This window comes from Musca autumnalis, unplaced genomic scaffold, assembly GCF_047663935.1.
Source record: "Musca autumnalis isolate F117 unplaced genomic scaffold, ASM4766393v1 scaffold_1, whole genome shotgun sequence".
Taxonomy (NCBI): domain Eukaryota; kingdom Metazoa; phylum Arthropoda; class Insecta; order Diptera; family Muscidae; genus Musca; species Musca autumnalis.
In genome coordinates, this window is record NW_027411644.1 from 71,158,943 (window position 1) to 71,176,666 (window position 17,724).

Consider the following 17,724-nt stretch of genomic DNA (forward strand, 5'->3'; position numbering starts at 1 on the left):
CTTTTTCAGAAGACGAATAGATTCCACAATTGGGAAGATTTAAAGCACAGTCTGCTAAACCAGTACCAATCCTCTAAATCAAATTTCGAGATCATAACCGAATTAGCTCAAAGGAAGCAAATGCCTAATGAGTCCATAGACAATTACTTCCAAGCAATGGCACTAATTAGATCGAAGCTGTTCCAACCAATTGCAGAGATAGAAATGATAAAAATAATGAAGAAAAACATTAGGGAAAGCATAGGCCGTATAGTTTACCCGATTTCAGTGTCTTCGGTGGAACAGCTCAGGATCGAGTGTAATGAAGGGGAAAGAAATTTTCTAAGACGCGAGAACCGACCTTTCGTACCCCCTCCTCGCCCCAATAAACATGTTAACGAGATAGTTAACGACTCAGTCTATGAGTACGATACATTGCCTGAGCAGGAAACAACCGAAGAGATTGCAGCAGTTCAGACCGAAAGGCCCTACAATGCTAAACTGCTATGTTGGAACTGCAAAAGGTCTGGACATACGTTCCGTTATTGTGATGCCAGTACCAGATCCCTATTCTGCTATAGGTGCGGAAATCCAGGGACCAAAAGCCCCACTTGTAATATTTGTCAGGGAAACCGGAACCGGGGCGCGGAAATACAAGGGGGACCGCGTCCAACGGAAAACCCCTGAAGATTTTTCAAAATACGCAGATTCCTGCAATAAAAGACCATAATAACCAACAGATTAAAACATCTAATGGAAATCCAGAACCGTTTAGACCGGAGATGCGACATTATTTACCATTAGCAATAAGGGAACAAAATTATCAAGAGGTTAGGGAAAGGATAATGGGAAATAATGAACAAGAAAATATTAAACAGCCGAAAATACAGAAATTACGACAAAAATTTAAAAATAAGAAGAAAGAAATAAAGAAGGTGATAGATTCTGTTATGAAATATTCCGATAAGAATGATCCCCGAATTTTCGCCGAGGTAGAAATACAAGGTATGAATATGAGGGGGCTATTAGATACAGGAGCGTCGATTAGCATCTTGGGTAGAGGATGTAGAGAATTCTTAGAGCCCCTAGATGTAACTATAAGACCCATATTTTCAAACGTGAAAACAGCCGCCGGACAGAACCATAGGATAATCGGAAAGGTAAACCTAGAAACTAAATATAAGGATCTGATAAAGGATTTAGACTTCTACCTCTGTCCAGATTTAGAGCAAGGGTTGTACCTTGGCATAGATTTCTGGAAACTATATGATCTATTGCCCAAAGAATTAGTCGTCAGCGAGGTCAATATTGAAAAATTGCAAAAAGACATCTTAGATGATGCGGATTATAAGCTAAACCCACACAATTTGTCTCCCCAACAACAACAACAGTTAAATGATGCTATTAGCCAATTCGACACTTTTGAAGAGAAGGGATTAGGCAAGACCAGTTTGGAAAAACACACAATTAAATTAGTTGAAGGTGCAGAACCTGTGAAAGACCGGCACTATCCGTTATCTCCGGCAGTCCAAGCAATAGTCTACGAAGAGATAGATAATATGCTCCGCCTCCAAGTTATTGAAGAAAGCGAAAGCCCTTGGAGTAATCGTACGTCTGTTGTGAGGAAGCCGGGGAAGAACAGGTTCTACCTGGATGCAAGAAAGTTAAATAAATTAACGGTCAAAGACGCCTATCCCCTTCAAAACATTGAAGGCATATTAAGTAGGATAGATGAAACACATTTTATAAGTAGCGTCGATTTAAAATATGCCTTTTGGCAAATCGAGCTCGATGATGACAGTAAGGCGTGCACTGCGTTCACAGTCCCGGGTAGGCCATTATACCAATTTAGGGTAATGCCATTCGGGCTGTGTAACGCAGCGCAACGCTTATGTCGTCTTATGGATAAAGTCATCCCTCAAAATTTAAAAGATAACGTATTTATATACTTGGATGACTTACTTATAATATCGAGCGATTTTCAAGAACATTTGCGACTCCTCAAGGAAGTAGCAATGTGCTTAAAGAAAGCCAATTTGACCATTGGGATAAAAAAATCGCAATTTTGTTTTAGAGAGCTGAAATATTTAGGTTTTGTTATTGGTGAAGGCAAATTGAGAACCGACCCGGACAAAATAAAAGCGATTCTTAACATCAAGGTACCAAGAAACCCTCGGGAAGTCCGAAGCTTTCTTGGAACGGCTGGATGGTACCGCCGTTTCATCAAAGACTTCGCGACGATATCGGCCCCATTGACAGATACCCTCAAAAAGTCCAAGAAATTCGTGATGAGTGAAGAGGCAATAAACGCATTTGGGAAACTTAAAAAGGCCCTGACATCTGCCCCCGTTCTGCGTCACCCCGACTTCTCAAAACATTTTTATATACAATGTGATGCATCAGATTATGGTATAGGTGCGGTTCTGTATCAATTGAATGAAAAGCAAGAAGAACACCCTATAGCATTTTTTTCACAAAAACTCAATTCGTGTCAACGCAATTACAGCGTGACCGAAAAAGAATGTCTTGCTGCGGTGATGGCAATCAAAAAATTCAGGCCTTACGTCGAGATGATGCCATTCACGGTCATCACCGACCATGCATCATTAAAGTGGTTAATGTCCTTGAGAGATTTGAATGGTAGATTGGCAAGGTGGTCCCTGAACTTACAGGGATACAACTTTGAAATCCAACACCGAAAAGGGTCTGAGAATATAGTAGCCGATATGCTATCTAGAGCACCGACTGAAAACCACATTGATGAAATAATATTGCCCGAACTCTTAGATTACGACACCAAAGAATTCCAAAGTGAAGAATACACGGATTTAATGAAAACCATCACCAAAAACAATGAGAAATTGCCTGACTTAAAGGTACAGAATGGGATGATTTTAAAAAAATGTCTTCCAAACCCGGAAAGTGATGAAGAATTTCAATGGAAAGTATGGGTACCGAGTGGAATGACAAATGAAATCATAGAGAAAATGCATAATGTACCCACAGCCTGTCATGGGGGAATAACTAAAACATTAGAGCGGATAAGAAGATTTTTCTATTGGCCAAATATGACCATACAAGTCAGGGAATATATCAAGAAATGTCTAAAGTGCAAGGAATCCAAATCGTGTAATAAAAATTTAATGCCTCCTATAGGAAAGGAAGTCAAAACTGAAAGACCCTTTCAAAAATTATATATAGATTTTTTGGGGAAGTACCCCAGATCCAAAAAGGGAAACGCGTATATCTTTATAATAGTTGATCATTTCTCGAAGTTTACCATTCTGAAGGCCATGAAGGAAGCCACAGCGGTTAACGTGATAAAATTCCTCAAAGAGGAAGTTTTTCACAAGTTCGGGGTTCCCGAAATCATTCATAGTGATAACGGGGCCCAATTCATTTCAAAATCCTTTCAAGAAATGATCAATTCATATAAAATCACTCATATGAAAACCGCCGTTTACTCCCCACAGTCTAACGCCTCGGAGCGTGTAAATCAATCGGTGATCACCGCCATCAGGACTTACTTGGAGGAAGATCAAAGAGATTGGGACTTATACCTCTCTGAGATCGAATGCGCCCTACGCAACTCTGTGCACTCTGCAACAGGAGTAACTCCGTTTTTTGCCATCTTCGGTTTCCACATGTTTTCCAGCGGACATGATTATAAACTAGCTAGAAAACTCATGTCAATGACCGATCACGAGGTGACAGAGTTGCAGAGGCCAGAGAAATTGGAACTATTAAGGAAGCATATAAAAGAAAATCTGCACAAAGCCTATGAAAAGAGCTCCGAGAGGTATAATAAGAGAGCCCGCGTAGTCAAATTTCGTCCTGGGCAGGAGGTATACCGCAGGAATGTAGTCCAATCAGAATTCTCTAAGAATATAAATGCGAAATTCTGTAAAAAATTTCTAAAATGTCGCATACTGAGGCCCGTTGGGGACAATATGTATGAACTTGAAAATTTACAAGGTAACCCCATTGGGATATATCACGTTAAAGATATCAAAGTATAAGTGCAATGTAAACCGATCTGTGATACAAATAGGATTAAGCATACATGTTTGTTTTTTTGTCCTAATAGTATCTAGGTTAAGTTTACAGTGCAATATATTTTTATATCTGTGATAACCAAGTACCTGCAAATTTTCTGTCCGTGTTTGTCCCGATTATACATGCATTTATACACCTGCCTTATTTATACACCTGCATTTTAATTATACTCCTACTTCAATTATACACCTACCTTAGTTATACCCTAAACCAATTATACCCTTACCTTAATTATACAAAACCGAAATCTCATCCAACTCAAATTATATCCCCTATTTATAGATACAATAAACATTTACCCAACAACATAGATTACACATTCATTGACACTTACGTCAATCCATAAATGTAGCTATTCCAAAAAAAATCCGATATTCGGGACACAAATAAGGCGGGATTCCCTATAAAGAAAATGGTAACACCAAGTAAATATCCTTTTAATAGGAAATATTTGGGATACTTCCCTAAACTCATATGCCCGGCTTGTTTCAGGGTGTGGAGTTCCCCACGTTGGGTTCCCATCACATTCAACAAGTAGGCCCGTCGCACACCATCACTTCCGTCATGCTTTGGCAGTGCTGGAGTTTTGTTGCGAGGCCCCCAACAAACCTAAGTCCGCCCATGGACTCAAAAAAAATTTTGACGTGGGGGTACCTTAGGGAGAGACCTTTTTGGCCGTGTGGGGGTCTCAAATCCACATTAAAAATTTATAGCTCACAATGATTATGGCTGGTGGAGCATGAAGGGAACTACATTTTATCACTGGAGCACTCTCTATGGGTAACTACACGTATGCGGGGTGTAGTCAGCCATGTTCCAGGTGATTGTGGCAAATTGTTGTTGTGGGTGGCAAAAGTGCTGGGGGCCACAAACATTTATTGTTGTGGGCCACAAGTATTTGGCGTGGCGATTTTTTTTTATTCTAGCCTCATTGGTGGGGAGGCGAATATTTATGTTTGTTTTGCCCACAAATGTTGATCTGGTGTTTGCAATGGCTGGGTATGCTAATACCCTAGACAGACGGCAGAGTTAATTTGCATTAAAAATTTCCTAATTTGAATTAATTTTTTACCCTGACAGACGATAGTTTCTGCATTTATGAAACAGCTGTTTGTGTTGTTTGTTTGTACCCAGCAGACCATTTCATAAAGCTTTACAAAAGTTCGCCGAAATATGCGATACAAATACACTTTCTACCATTGACATTTTCACCACGATGTAGCAAAAATAAATTTAATTTATTCGCGATATTTTTGAGTCTTTTTAATATTATAAAAATATTGCAAAACTTTAAAAAACATTTGAGGAAGATATAATTTTCGATAGAATTGGTATGTTGGGTAATGGCATTTTTTGTGAAAATAAAAATTTGAAAAAGAAATTTGTTAAAAGGCGTGAAAAACGATTAGCTGCTATTCTACTCGCGAAAGACCACTACTTATTTTGAAGAAACGCGAAAATTGCTGATTTGCTTTCCCTTTTTATTTTCTTAAACATGGAAATTTGACAAAAGACAATTGATTTTCAACAGCATTGCCATATTGAAATTGCTTAATTCAGTTTAAATTTCCTTTGATTTTGTGCATTAAGAAAGGGGATAATGTTCAAATTAATTTGAATTAAGGCAGTTAATGCAAATTAACGCTGCCGTCTGTCTAGGGTATAAGCCAGGTCATTGCAAACATTTCCTCGTGTGATGGGAATGCACAAGTTCCTTCCTCTACCGGTGGACTGGCATATTTTTCCAAGGAATCATATACCGATCCACCGAGAGTTTGGGTGGGCTCGTGCAGATCATCACACGAGAAAATCCTGAAAAGAAAAGAAAAAAAATAGATTAGAAAATTGTAAAAGTAAAATTCAGGAACGATACAAACCACACGCCGTCTGTCTTTGTCAATAAAATGTCAGCTGATGATGAGAGTTCAAATCATTGCATTCACTTTGGACCATGGGACTAATGACAAACGAATAGGTGCTGCCAAGTTTAGATAATGTAGGGTACGGCAATACCGACAATGGGCAGTACCAATTCTCTTAAATAACACCGTGAGAAAAATGGGTCTCTTAATATCTTTGAGTGCAATTAATTGCAAAAAAATAGTTTAAGAAAGGGACAATTACTATATAAAAAAATAAAGAAGGATAGAATTAGTTACTCTATCAAGATGTCTACCAGTGGACAGTTACACCAAAGTTATAAAAGAGAGTAAATGTTAAGAGAAAAGGTTAGTTTGTTAACTGGTGCTGAACTAAACCTGTAGTGTCATAATAAATGGAAGTTAATTGTCAGAAAAAGGTTAAAAACTTTCAAAGTTTAAATATTTAAATCCGAAAATTGCAAATATTGAGATTTGACATTAGAGGTAATCTATTTAAACCGTGTAAATCGTGTGAGATAAGTGATTCTATAAAAGTTATTTCTAAAAATAGGTGACGAGTGGGAGAAATTAAGTCAGATATTACCCGTATAGCATTCCAAAAATTAAATAAGTCGACGGAAGGCCAAAAGGTAAATAGTTAAATGATGAAAATATCCTAATATTCAAAGAAAATTAATTATTTATCCTTCGTGGATAGGCAAGTCGAATCTGGGTGCACTGGCGTATCGACCAAAAAAGTGAAACAGTGATACCTGTTGGATTCTAGCTACACTATTTATGCTAGACACAACCCCGATCATCTCAAGGTAGGAAAGCTATATTTTCCAAAGATAATAGATAAATGTGTCCCACTGCCATCTGTTGGACACCACCAACAGTGTAACACTCGCCATCCCAGGTTCAGCACCAGTTTAATTTGTGTTAGTCTGACACACATACCCAACCGAACTGAATTCGCCTGTTTTGTTATAATCACAGTGGCTTGGATTTTAACAAAAAGACATCAAAACTGACATATTTTCAAGTCAGTCAAAGTTGGTTATTATGCCCATACGAGAACCAAAGGGCCCAAAAGAAGATTCTAATGAGATGCATTTATTGCCCTAGCGGTGAGGATTTGATCCGAAAGCAATTTATTACTAAACTACAAACTAAACTAAATTGAACTTTTTACTGGAAAATCCTTTGAACATGATATATTTATAATTTTTTTTTGCATGCCACTAAATTTTTATCAGATTCATAATTTTTTTTGATAACCTTTTATTTGACATATTTATTCATTTAGACATTAAGATATCTTTATATATGTATTATTTTAGTTTTTTTTGTCATAATTATTTATTTTTATCTTTCAGCGTTCTCAAAGTAGAGTGTTTAAGATTTATTAGTTTATTCCCTTCCCCTTTTATATTGTTAAGAAAAGAGCTCTTTTGTTAAGGATATTAGGTTGGGGTTTAGAACATATGGGAATTTAAAGTCGTATAAAAATCCTTTTTTTTAAGGTTTCAAATTCAAAATCACTTTGCGAATGCTGTGTTCAGTTTTGTGTATTAATTGTTTGTTAAAATCTATGGACATAGAGAAAGCCCTTTAGGCATAATTTTTTTGGTCTAAAGACCTATCGTTTAAAATTTTCAAATTGGCAAATAAGCCGTTACAGAGTCAAATTTTCTAACCAGGAGAAAAGTAAAAATAAAACTACCGATAATTTGTAATACCAATTATTTTATTGATTATTGATTACATCCTAGAAAAAATTAAGAAATTAAGAGTTAGTAATAGTATTGAAATTTTTGTTAGTATTAGGATTTTTTATTAAATAAATATGACTTAATGTATAGTCTGATAAGGAAAATGATTATGTGTTGAGAATTTAATAGGAGGACATATATGACGAGGTAAGTGTTGTGATGTGGCGGCGTGTGGGGTCACTGGGGTGAAGGAAAGGAATAAGTGACCATGGTTGGGAGGGCAGGATATTGGCCAGCAGGATATGGTTTGTATGGGCGATGATGCGTTTTGTAATATGGTAGTATATGTTTGTTTGAGAAATTCCTTTTAATTTACTGTTGCGTGCCAGGAGTGGGGACAAATAGGGTTGGGACCACACCCAAGAGAGGCGACCTGACTAGCCGGCGTCCTGAATGATACGCCCCGTAAGCGCACGTAACAACTGTAAGCTGATGATCATGTGGAAAGATCTGTATAATCAGTAAATTATTTCAGGTTTAAGGCGTATTTTCGATTGCCAAAGGATGCCGTAGTTTACGTTGTGGAAACGTTAAAGGATGACTTCAAAGTAAGTTACAGATCAACAGCAATACCCCCACTTTTAAAAGTGTGCGCAGCGTTGCGATCCTTGGAGGACGAAAGTTTCCAAAAGTCCCATGGCAATGATTTCAACAATTGCATGGCTCAATCTACATTCTCGAGAGTATTGAAGGAAGTTGTCCACTTGATAGAGGACAAATTGTGCCAAAATTGGATTGTTTCGAAGTTGACAGAGGAGGAAAAAGGCAAAATAAAACCCATTTTTATTCAAAAACGAAATTCCCTGGTGTAGTTGGCTATATAGATGGAGCTGCTGTCCGCTCCAAAGGCGATAAATTCACTTATTGTGATGGACCACCACCAGTGTCGTTGAAGTTTATTTTATTTTGAGGCTTTTTTTTCAACTTTGCTTTAAAGTGAATCCAGACTCTGCCACTCTTCAGGTGTTCGTGTTGGAGGTTCATGGCTGTTTAAACTGCCCGAAATGGACCTCCACGCTTCAGCCGCTGTGGCTTTGGTTTCACCAAAACTCCCGAACTCCTCGGGCTAAGTTTGGATTTTCACTCAGTTTATCAATTAATATTTCGAACTGCTGCTTTGTCGTTATTTTCACCATATTGATACACAAAATTAATTAATGATGCAAAGAATCAATAATTGTTAACAAAATGTTTATTTTTCCTTCTATTTTACTTCTTGTTTCTTCGAAAATGTTTACTGCAACTGAAAATTGGTGGTTTCTGAAAAACAGCCGCTTCGTCAACTGAGATTCGCAACTTCAGTTGAGAGTTGCCATACGTGGATATATGTTATCGATGATCGACCCCTTATTTTATTTGTTATTAATTTTTTTCGGCTTTTGCCATTCCCAAGACTAAAAAAGTGTTTTTTACTTCTATTTTTCTTCTTTTTTGTGGGAATTTAATGAAATTGAAACAACGTGGAATTGAAATTCGATGCGGATCCCATCACATCTAAAAACAATTCACTCGTTTTGGGCAAATCGTTTTCATTGCAAAACGATTCGAAATTCGTCACATACCTGTATGGTTAGGATGGTCGTAGAGAAAATCCGATTAGACAGAAACTCCTTCTATCACAAAATAAAATGAACTAGGGCCGGAAAATTTTGCATATCGTGCACATTTTGACATATTTGCATAAAATGAGCATATGCAAAAATATACAAGGATTTGTGGTCTAAATATCCCACCGAAATGGCTGAAATGTGGTATTTAGTCTTCGTTGGGGGTATGAAACATTACACCTGAAATTTGTCCGCATGGCTCCACGTCTTTATATAGCCCCCATAGAACGGTACCTCCCGATTTTCGGTATTTTGAAAGTTGTAGCCTCAATATCCCTCCGAAATGGGGGAAATTTGGTACTAAGTCTTCCTTGGGGGTATAAAACTTTCCACCTGAAATTTCTCGGTATAGGTTCACGTCTTCATATAGCCCCCATAAAACAGTACCTCCAGATTTCTGGTATTTTGAAGGTTGTGGCCTTAACATCCCTCCGAAATGGGTGAAATTTGGTATTAAGTCTTTCTTGGGGGTATAAAACTTTCCACCTGAAATTTGTCGGTATAGGTCCGCGTCTTCATATGCGGTACCTCCCGATTTCCGGTATTTTGAAGGTTGTGGCCTCAATATCCCGCCAAAACGGCAGAAATTTGGTACCAAGTCTTCCTTGGGGGTAGAAAACTTTCCACCTAAAATTTTTCGGTTTAGGTCAACGTCTTCATATAGACCCCATAGAAGGGTAGCTTCCGATTTCCGGTATTTTGAAGATTGTGGCCTCAATATCACGCCGAAATGGTTGAAAGTTGGTATTAAGTCTTCCTTGGGGGCAAAAAACGTTCCACCTAAAATTTGTCGGTTTAGGTTCAGGCCTTCATATAGCCCCCATAGAACGATACCTCCCGATTTTCGGTATTTTAAAGGTTGTGGCTGTGGTTATACATTTCTCTATTTTATTGACTTGTCTGAAGAGAATTTTAAACAGAAAAATTGTACACACAAACATTTTTGTACCTATTATTGAAATATTTTTTGCATATGCAAAATTTATGCATTTTACATAATTTTGCATATGTCATATGTTTCGATTGTAATTTAATCAGAAGCCAAAAATATGCCCAGTCCATATGACCAAAACAGGTTAAACTTATCTTCAATGCTTTCATTGGCAGCCTGTTTTGGTCATATGGAGCAATTAAGGTATGTCATGTGGCAAATACCGCCTTGGACCCTAAACACACAATTTCAACAGTAAAGCACAGAGGAGACTCTGTTGTGGTATGGCATTGCATGAGTGCTTCCGGTGTAGGAAATCGTGTCTTTATCGAAGGAATTAAGGATAAGATGTTTTATTTAAACATTCTGAAAGGATAATTTGAAATTTAGGCGCTGAAAAAATGGTATTTGGGACAACATTCTAATTTTATCAATATATGAGCCCGAGCACAAATCACATATTTTTCCAAAATGGATAACAAAGGATGTCATACCAAGTGCTAAATTCCTATGAAATCCTTTTGGTTTCATGAAACTTTTAGAGTGCATACTTTTCACTGTGAGGTAGAAATCGATGTTGTCTAACCATTTTTATTTTTTTTATCTAAATTTACATGAATTTCGTTAATTTTATTTTATAATATTTAAGTTAAGACGCTATGTAACAATATAAAAAAGAATGACATCGCTATCATTAACTAACTCTTAGAAATCGCAGTTTTAATGAAAGAAAGTGAAGTGGATACCTTTGACTGTGATTCACTGTATGTCAAACTGTCCTGGGTATGCTTAGGTTAAAACTGTCAAACTTTCTAAAAAATTTCGAATGGCGCCTGGCAACACAGAAAGTTTTCGTGCAGCCCTCGTATAGAACCGACAAAAGCCGGAGTAAACTGGAGACATCTTATTTTTATAAGTACTTGTCAGTAAAAATACGAATCTCATATCTTTGCTTATTCACATTTATATTTTATTACAAATTAACAAAAAATAAATAAAAAGTAATTTATAATAAAAATTATACAGAACACAAAAACCGAGCGAGCTTTGGTTATATTCAAGGCGAATTTACCAAGGTGACAAACAAGGCGAATTCTGGTATAAGTCTTTTCTTGTTGTCAAAAGTTATGTTACGACGTTAGGCATTTCCGGTGTCAGAAAAGATAAATGATTTGTAATTGCAAATATAACAGCAAATACAAACAATTGGTCTGTTCCTTTACTTCTGAAAATGGTAAAGCCGGCAAAAGTTTAAAACTGCTCCCATATGAATTGTATTGTGTCTGAAGTAAAGGAACGCTTTTCGAGTAAAAAGTTGTAAAACTTGAAGATTCTTGAACGTAAAGGAACAGAGCTAATTTGTTTTGACAGCAAGAGAAGTCCTCTGCTCAAGGACTTACTGTGTCACCTTGTTATTGTACCATGGTTATAACATTACGTTTACATACAACAAGTTGAAAATTCATTAAATACGGAAACTCGAATATCCGAAGTATCGGCTACGCATGTGAAATGTGGATATATACGACGCCACGGTCGTATTTCTTCAAGGAACATATTTTCTATAAATGTTATTGCGGCTATATTATCCTGTTTAGGACCTTGAAACTCAGGAAAATATTGTTTTAAGTCCGAGTAATTTAGTTTTTCTTTGACCACGTCAGTCTTGTTAAAAAATACTACAAGAGACATTTAACTTAACCATTTGCCATTGGAAATTTTTCGAAATAGAAGTATAGACATAAGAATTCTGTTGTTGATCTCCGTCTTGCAACACTTGGTCATATTCGGAAATCGCAGTAAAAAATATAATGCCATTTACGGATTCGAAACTACATCCGTCATTGGCAACACGACATTATCACCGCAAAAAAGTTATCAATCACCCTAGTTGTCCTGATTATATGTAGTATATCATCGTCGGTTGGCAGAAAAGATTCCGCCAAGAGTATTAGCTTTATTTTCGTTGGTTCCTCTCGGTCATCTCGGTGAATTTCTTTGTCAATCTTCTTGCTGTGAATAGCTGCTTCATAACTGTCGCTGTTGCGACAACACAACATTTTCCCTTAATATTCTTGAAATGTAGACTTTTAGATCCGTTAATATTGAAGATGAAGCTCTTCCGTTCCGTTCCGTTCCGATTGATTTGTTTTAATGTGAACGAAATCAGATTTTCTGCGTTATTATTGGAAACAACATCTGCGTGGAAATCTTGTGGTGATTGGTTATTTTCTTCTTATTTGCATTTAGTTCATTTGTAATTCAAAACCTTAGCATATTGTGGTTAAATCCATGTGTCACGGATATTATCTTTCTGGGTTCATTTGTTTGCTATTTCTGGCTTTGGGTCTATCTCAAGTTCTATAAATGTGGCCGCTTCGATGGGAAGTAACCACAAAGCTACTGGTTTGTACAATGGAAGACAGGCATATGTGGAATTCCGAGGTCGGAAGTCAAAAAATACCCAAATTTCAAATGGGCGAACCACAAGGTAAAGTTTTGTTACCTTCAATCTTTACCTTGCAAAGCTTCCTGCACCACCTCAAGGCATTATGATGGTCTCCTACGCATATGACTGCACAATCTTGCCATCTGTGGTAGATGTTGATGAAATCAGTGCTAGACTGAATGACTACCAACCACCATCTCAGCCTTCATAGACATCTCATCACCATCGAAATCTAGCCTTACACTATTCACATCCTGGACGCTTGAGTTAAGAACGGAAGAAGAAAACAATACCGACCGTTCAACGCCCGAAGGTCCTGGGCGTTGTGTTCGAAAATGTACTTAACGAAACATGCAAAGTCTAAATCAAAAACAAGGTGCTGAAAGCGCTGACAGTAAACACTAAGGGCAAATACAAGGCAAAGCTCACCACGACGTACAAGGCAATAAGTCGCTCAATCCTGAGGTATGGTACCCAAGTTTGGACATCGTTTATGAGTGACACCCAATGGCGTAATTTACAGGTAGTTCAAAACAGTGCTTTACGGATTGCTACCGGATGTGTTTTGATGTCGAGCGAGGATCATTTACATGAGGAGACGAAAGTACTGTCGGTACAGAATAATAACGTGTTGCTGTCATCTGCCTAGTCATTCCAACGATCACGTTTTGATGCAGAATCCACATCCACGACACATTCGGAAGGACATCAGGAGCTTCTCCCGGACATCCAAGACGTCATACCATTCGACCTCAACAGATCGTCAATAGCAGCAGGTCTGAAGCGACTACATACTCTGGCGGTCCAAGAGGCAAAGAAAGTCCTTTACCAACAAAAAAGCTACTGGAGTTAGTTGAGTAGCTTTGGCAATGCAGTCCACGGTGCGCCTTAACTAATTTTAAATGGAAGGTGCTTACACCTGGGAAGTTTTTGCAGATTCTGAAACTACAATTCTCATAGATGAGAAATATCAAGAAACAAAAAAATCGCCGGAGGGATTTTCAAATAAATCGCGATTTAAGTTCACATTTTTAGGGGTTCTTTAGGTTTTCACGATTTTGCTTGGAAACCGCGTGTCCTACGTAAATGGGCCTAAGGAAAGCATTGTAGCTGTGAAAATTATCCACAAGATTGACCTTTATGATATTTTCGTGGGTTTTACCGTTTTTGAGATATAGAAGTTCAAATTGAGAAAATGCACTGACTGTATCGCCTTTTTATAAAACAATGTCATTACTGCAATTTCCCAAATTAAACTTATATATTTTGAAAATGGTACAACATAGCAAAAAATAAATCATCCAATCTTGTATAGAATTTTCACAGCTTCAACATTTTCTTTAGTCGCATTTTGATATGACTTGCGGTTTCCAAGCAAAATCTTGAAGACTTAAGATAAAAACATAAAAATTTTAACTGAACCTCTATATCTCAAAAATGGTAAAACCTACGAAAAAATCTAAAGATCAGTCTTGTAGAGAATTTTCACAGCTACAACACTTTCTTTAGACTCATTTCGATACGACTTGCGGTTTCCAAGCAAAATCGCGAAAACCTAAAAAAACCCTAAAATTGTGAAGTTTGATCGGGATTTATTTAATAATCCCTTCGGCGATTTTTTCTGCTTTTTTAATTTTTCTTATCTATTAACATTGCTGTTTCAGAATCAGCGAAATCTTCCCATGTGTAAGCTATTTTCATCAAAAGTTAGTTAAGGCGCACTGAGCATGATATTGTTTTATAAGGAGGCGATACAGTCAGTGCATTGTCTCAATTTGAACTTCCATATCTCAAAAACGGTAAAACCTACCAAAATATCATAAAGGTCAATCCTGTGGAGAATTTTCACAGCTACAACATTTTCTTTAGGCCCATTTACATAGGACTCGCGGTTTCCAAGCAAAATCGTGAAAAACTAAAGAACCCGTAAAAATGTGAACTTAAATCGCGATTTATTTCAAAATCCCTCCGGCGATTTTTTTGTTTCTTGATATTTCTCATCTATGAGAATTTTAGTTTCAGAATCTTCAAAAACTTCCCAGGTGTAAGCACCTTCCATTTAAACTTGGTTAAGGCACACCGTGAGTCATCAATCCTTGCCCTATGGGAATTTGGACGGCTGCAAGATCCCAAGCGAAGCGGTTGGGAGTCATATTCACTATATGGTGATTAGGATGGCTCTCACGGTAATACCCGAGCAAGTACTGCAAAGCGAGCATGCCATTGTGTGGCCGTACTGGATGAATCATCGACTCCACATGCAGATGGTCTACTGTTGACATAAAGAAGCACCCCGTTACACTTCTAACAGGTTTGAATATTGTTCCGTCGAATCGCACTGGTGCCGCATAGCTTTTGGAAAGGGTCTTACGAAGCACCCATTGCTTTGGAAAGGGTCTTACGAAGCACCCATTGCTTTGGAAAGGGTCTTACGAAGCACCCATTGCTTTGGAAAGGGTCTTACGAAGCACTTATTGCTTTGGAAAGGGTCTTACGAAGCACCCATTGCTTTGGAAAGGGTCTTACGAAGCACCCTTTGCTTTGGAAAGGGTCTTACGAAGCACCCTTTGCTTTGGAAAGGGTCTTACGAAGCACCCTTTGCTTTGGAAAGGGTCTTACGAAGCACCCTTTGCTTTGGAAAGGGTCTTACGAAGCACCCTTTGCTTTGGAAAGGGTCTTACGAAGCACCCTTTGCTTTGGAAAGGGTCTTACGAAGCACCCTTTGCTTTGGAAAGGGTCTTACGAAGCACCCTTTGCTTTGGAAAGGGTCTTACGAAGCACCCTTTGCTTTGGAAAGGGTCTTACGAAGCACCCTTTGCTTTGGAAAGGGTCTTACGAAGCACCCTTTGCTTTGGAAAGGGTCTTACGAAGCACCCTTTGCTTTGGAAAGGGTCTTACGAAGCACCCTTTGCTTTGGAAAGGGTCTTACGAAGCACCCTTTGCTTTGGAAAGGGTCTTACGAAGCACCCTTTGCTTTGGAAAGGGTCTTACGAAGCACCCTTTGCTTTGGAAAGGGTCTTACGAAGCACCCTTTGCTTTGGAAAGGGTCTTACGAAGCACCCTTTGCTTTGGAAAGGGTCTTACGAAGCACCCTTTGCTTTGGAAAGGGTCTTACGAAGCACCCTTTGCTTTGGAAAGGGTCTTACGAAGCACCCTTTGCTTTGGAAAGGGTCTTACGAAGCACCCTTTGCTTTGGAAAGGGTCTTACGAAGCACCCTTTGCTTTGGAAAGGGTCTTACGAAGCACCCTTTGCTTTGGAAAGGGTCTTACGAAGCACCCTTTGCTTTGGAAAGGGTCTTACGAAGCACCCTTTGCTTTGGAAAGGGTCTAACGAAGCACCCTTTGCTTTGGAAAGGGTCTAACGAAGCACCCTTTGCTCTGGAAAGGGTCTTACCAAGCACACTTTGCTTTGGAAAGGGTCTTACGAAGCACCCTTTGCTTTGGAAAGGGTCTTACGAAGCACCCTTTGCTTTGGAAAGGGTCTAACGAAGCACCCTTTGCTTTGGAAAGGGTCTAACGAAGCACCCTTTGCTCTGGAAAGGGTCTTACCAAGCACACTTTGCTTTGGAAAGGGTCTTACGAAGCACCCTTTGCTTTGGAAAGGGTCTTACGAACCACCCTTTGCTTTGGAAAGGGTCTTACGAAGCACCCTTTGCTTTGGAAAGGGTCTTACGAAGCACCCTTTGCTTTGGAAAGGGTCTTACGAAGCACCCTTTGCTTTGGAAAGGGTCTTATGAAGCACACTTTGCTTTGGAAAGGGTCTTACGAAGCACCCTTTGCTTTGGAAAGGGTGTTACGAAGCACCCTTTGCTTTGGAAAGGGTCTTACGAAGCCCCCCTTGCTTTGGAAAGGGTCTTACGAAGCACCCTTTGCTTTGGAAAGGGTCTTACGAAGCACCCTTTGCTTTGGAAAGGGTCTTACGAAGCACCCTTTCCCTTGGGAACGGCCCTACGAAGCACCCTTTCCTTTGGGAAGCCCCGTACGAAGCACCCTTTCCTTTGGAAAGGGCCCTATTTAGCACCATTTCCTTTGGAAATGGTCTTACGAACCACCCTTTCCTTTGGAAATGGTATTACGAACCACCCTTTCCTTTGGAAATGGTATTACGAACCACCCTTTCCTTTGGAAATGGTATTACGAACCACCCTTTCCTTTGGAAATGGTATTACGAACCACCCTTTCCTTTGGAAATGGTATTACGAACCACCCTTTCCTTTGGAAATGGTATTACGAACCACCCTTTCCTTGGGAACGGGTCTTACGAAGCACCCTTTCTTTTGGAAAGGGTCTTACGAAGCACCCTTTCTTTAGGAATGGGTCTTACGAAGCACCCTTTCCTTAGGAATGGGTCTTACGAAGCATCCTTTCCATTGGAACGGGTCTTACGAAGCACCCTTTCATTTGGAAAAGGGTCTTACGAAGCATCTTTTTCATTGGAACGGGTCTTACAAAGCACCCTCTCCATTGGAATGGGTCTTAGGAAGCACCCTTTCCATTGGAATGGGTCTTACGAAGCACCATTTCTATTGGAACGGGTCTTACAAAACACCCTTTCCATTGGAACGGGTCTTACGAAGCATCCTTATTTTTGAAAAGGGTCTTAAGAAACACCCTTGCCTTTGGCAGGCTCTTAAGGAGTACCCTTTCGTTTGGAAAGGGTCTTAAGAAGCACCATTTCGTTTGGAAAGATTCTTTTCTCTGTGTTGTGATGCTCGGTATTTTGTTAGCTCAAGATATATGCGCCTTACGCTCTTTGGCCGGAGCCAAAAGAAGTAGCTTTCCGAGGTAGGACACTATTAAAGAAGTAACCTTGACCAAAGAATTCGCCGATATTGCTCTCACTATCTCAATCAGAGTCATTAATCGGTCGTCTAAAGAGAAGATGGAAGATATCCGGAAGATACCATTCGCTTTTGTTTAGCTTTTGGACTGCCTGCTCTCTCTCTTTAAACGAGATGAAGAGGGTTTTAATCGAGATGACGAGGTTTCCCTGCCTACGAATAATAGAGAGAGAGAGCAGACAGTCTAAAGATATCACTCCCAAGGTAGCCTCAAAAGCTAACCA

General features: G+C 38.9%; 1 long non-coding RNA gene across 1 annotated transcript; it reads left to right on the forward strand.

The window, feature by feature from the left end:
- Positions 1–6,316: 6,316 nt before the first annotated feature.
- LOC141390609 (uncharacterized) lies at positions 6,317–6,763 on the forward strand. Its single transcript, XR_012409418.1, has 3 exons — positions 6,317–6,401; positions 6,469–6,547; positions 6,616–6,763. It is a non-coding gene; the product is annotated as an uncharacterized lncRNA (long non-coding RNA).
- Positions 6,764–17,724: the final 10,961 nt, after the last annotated feature.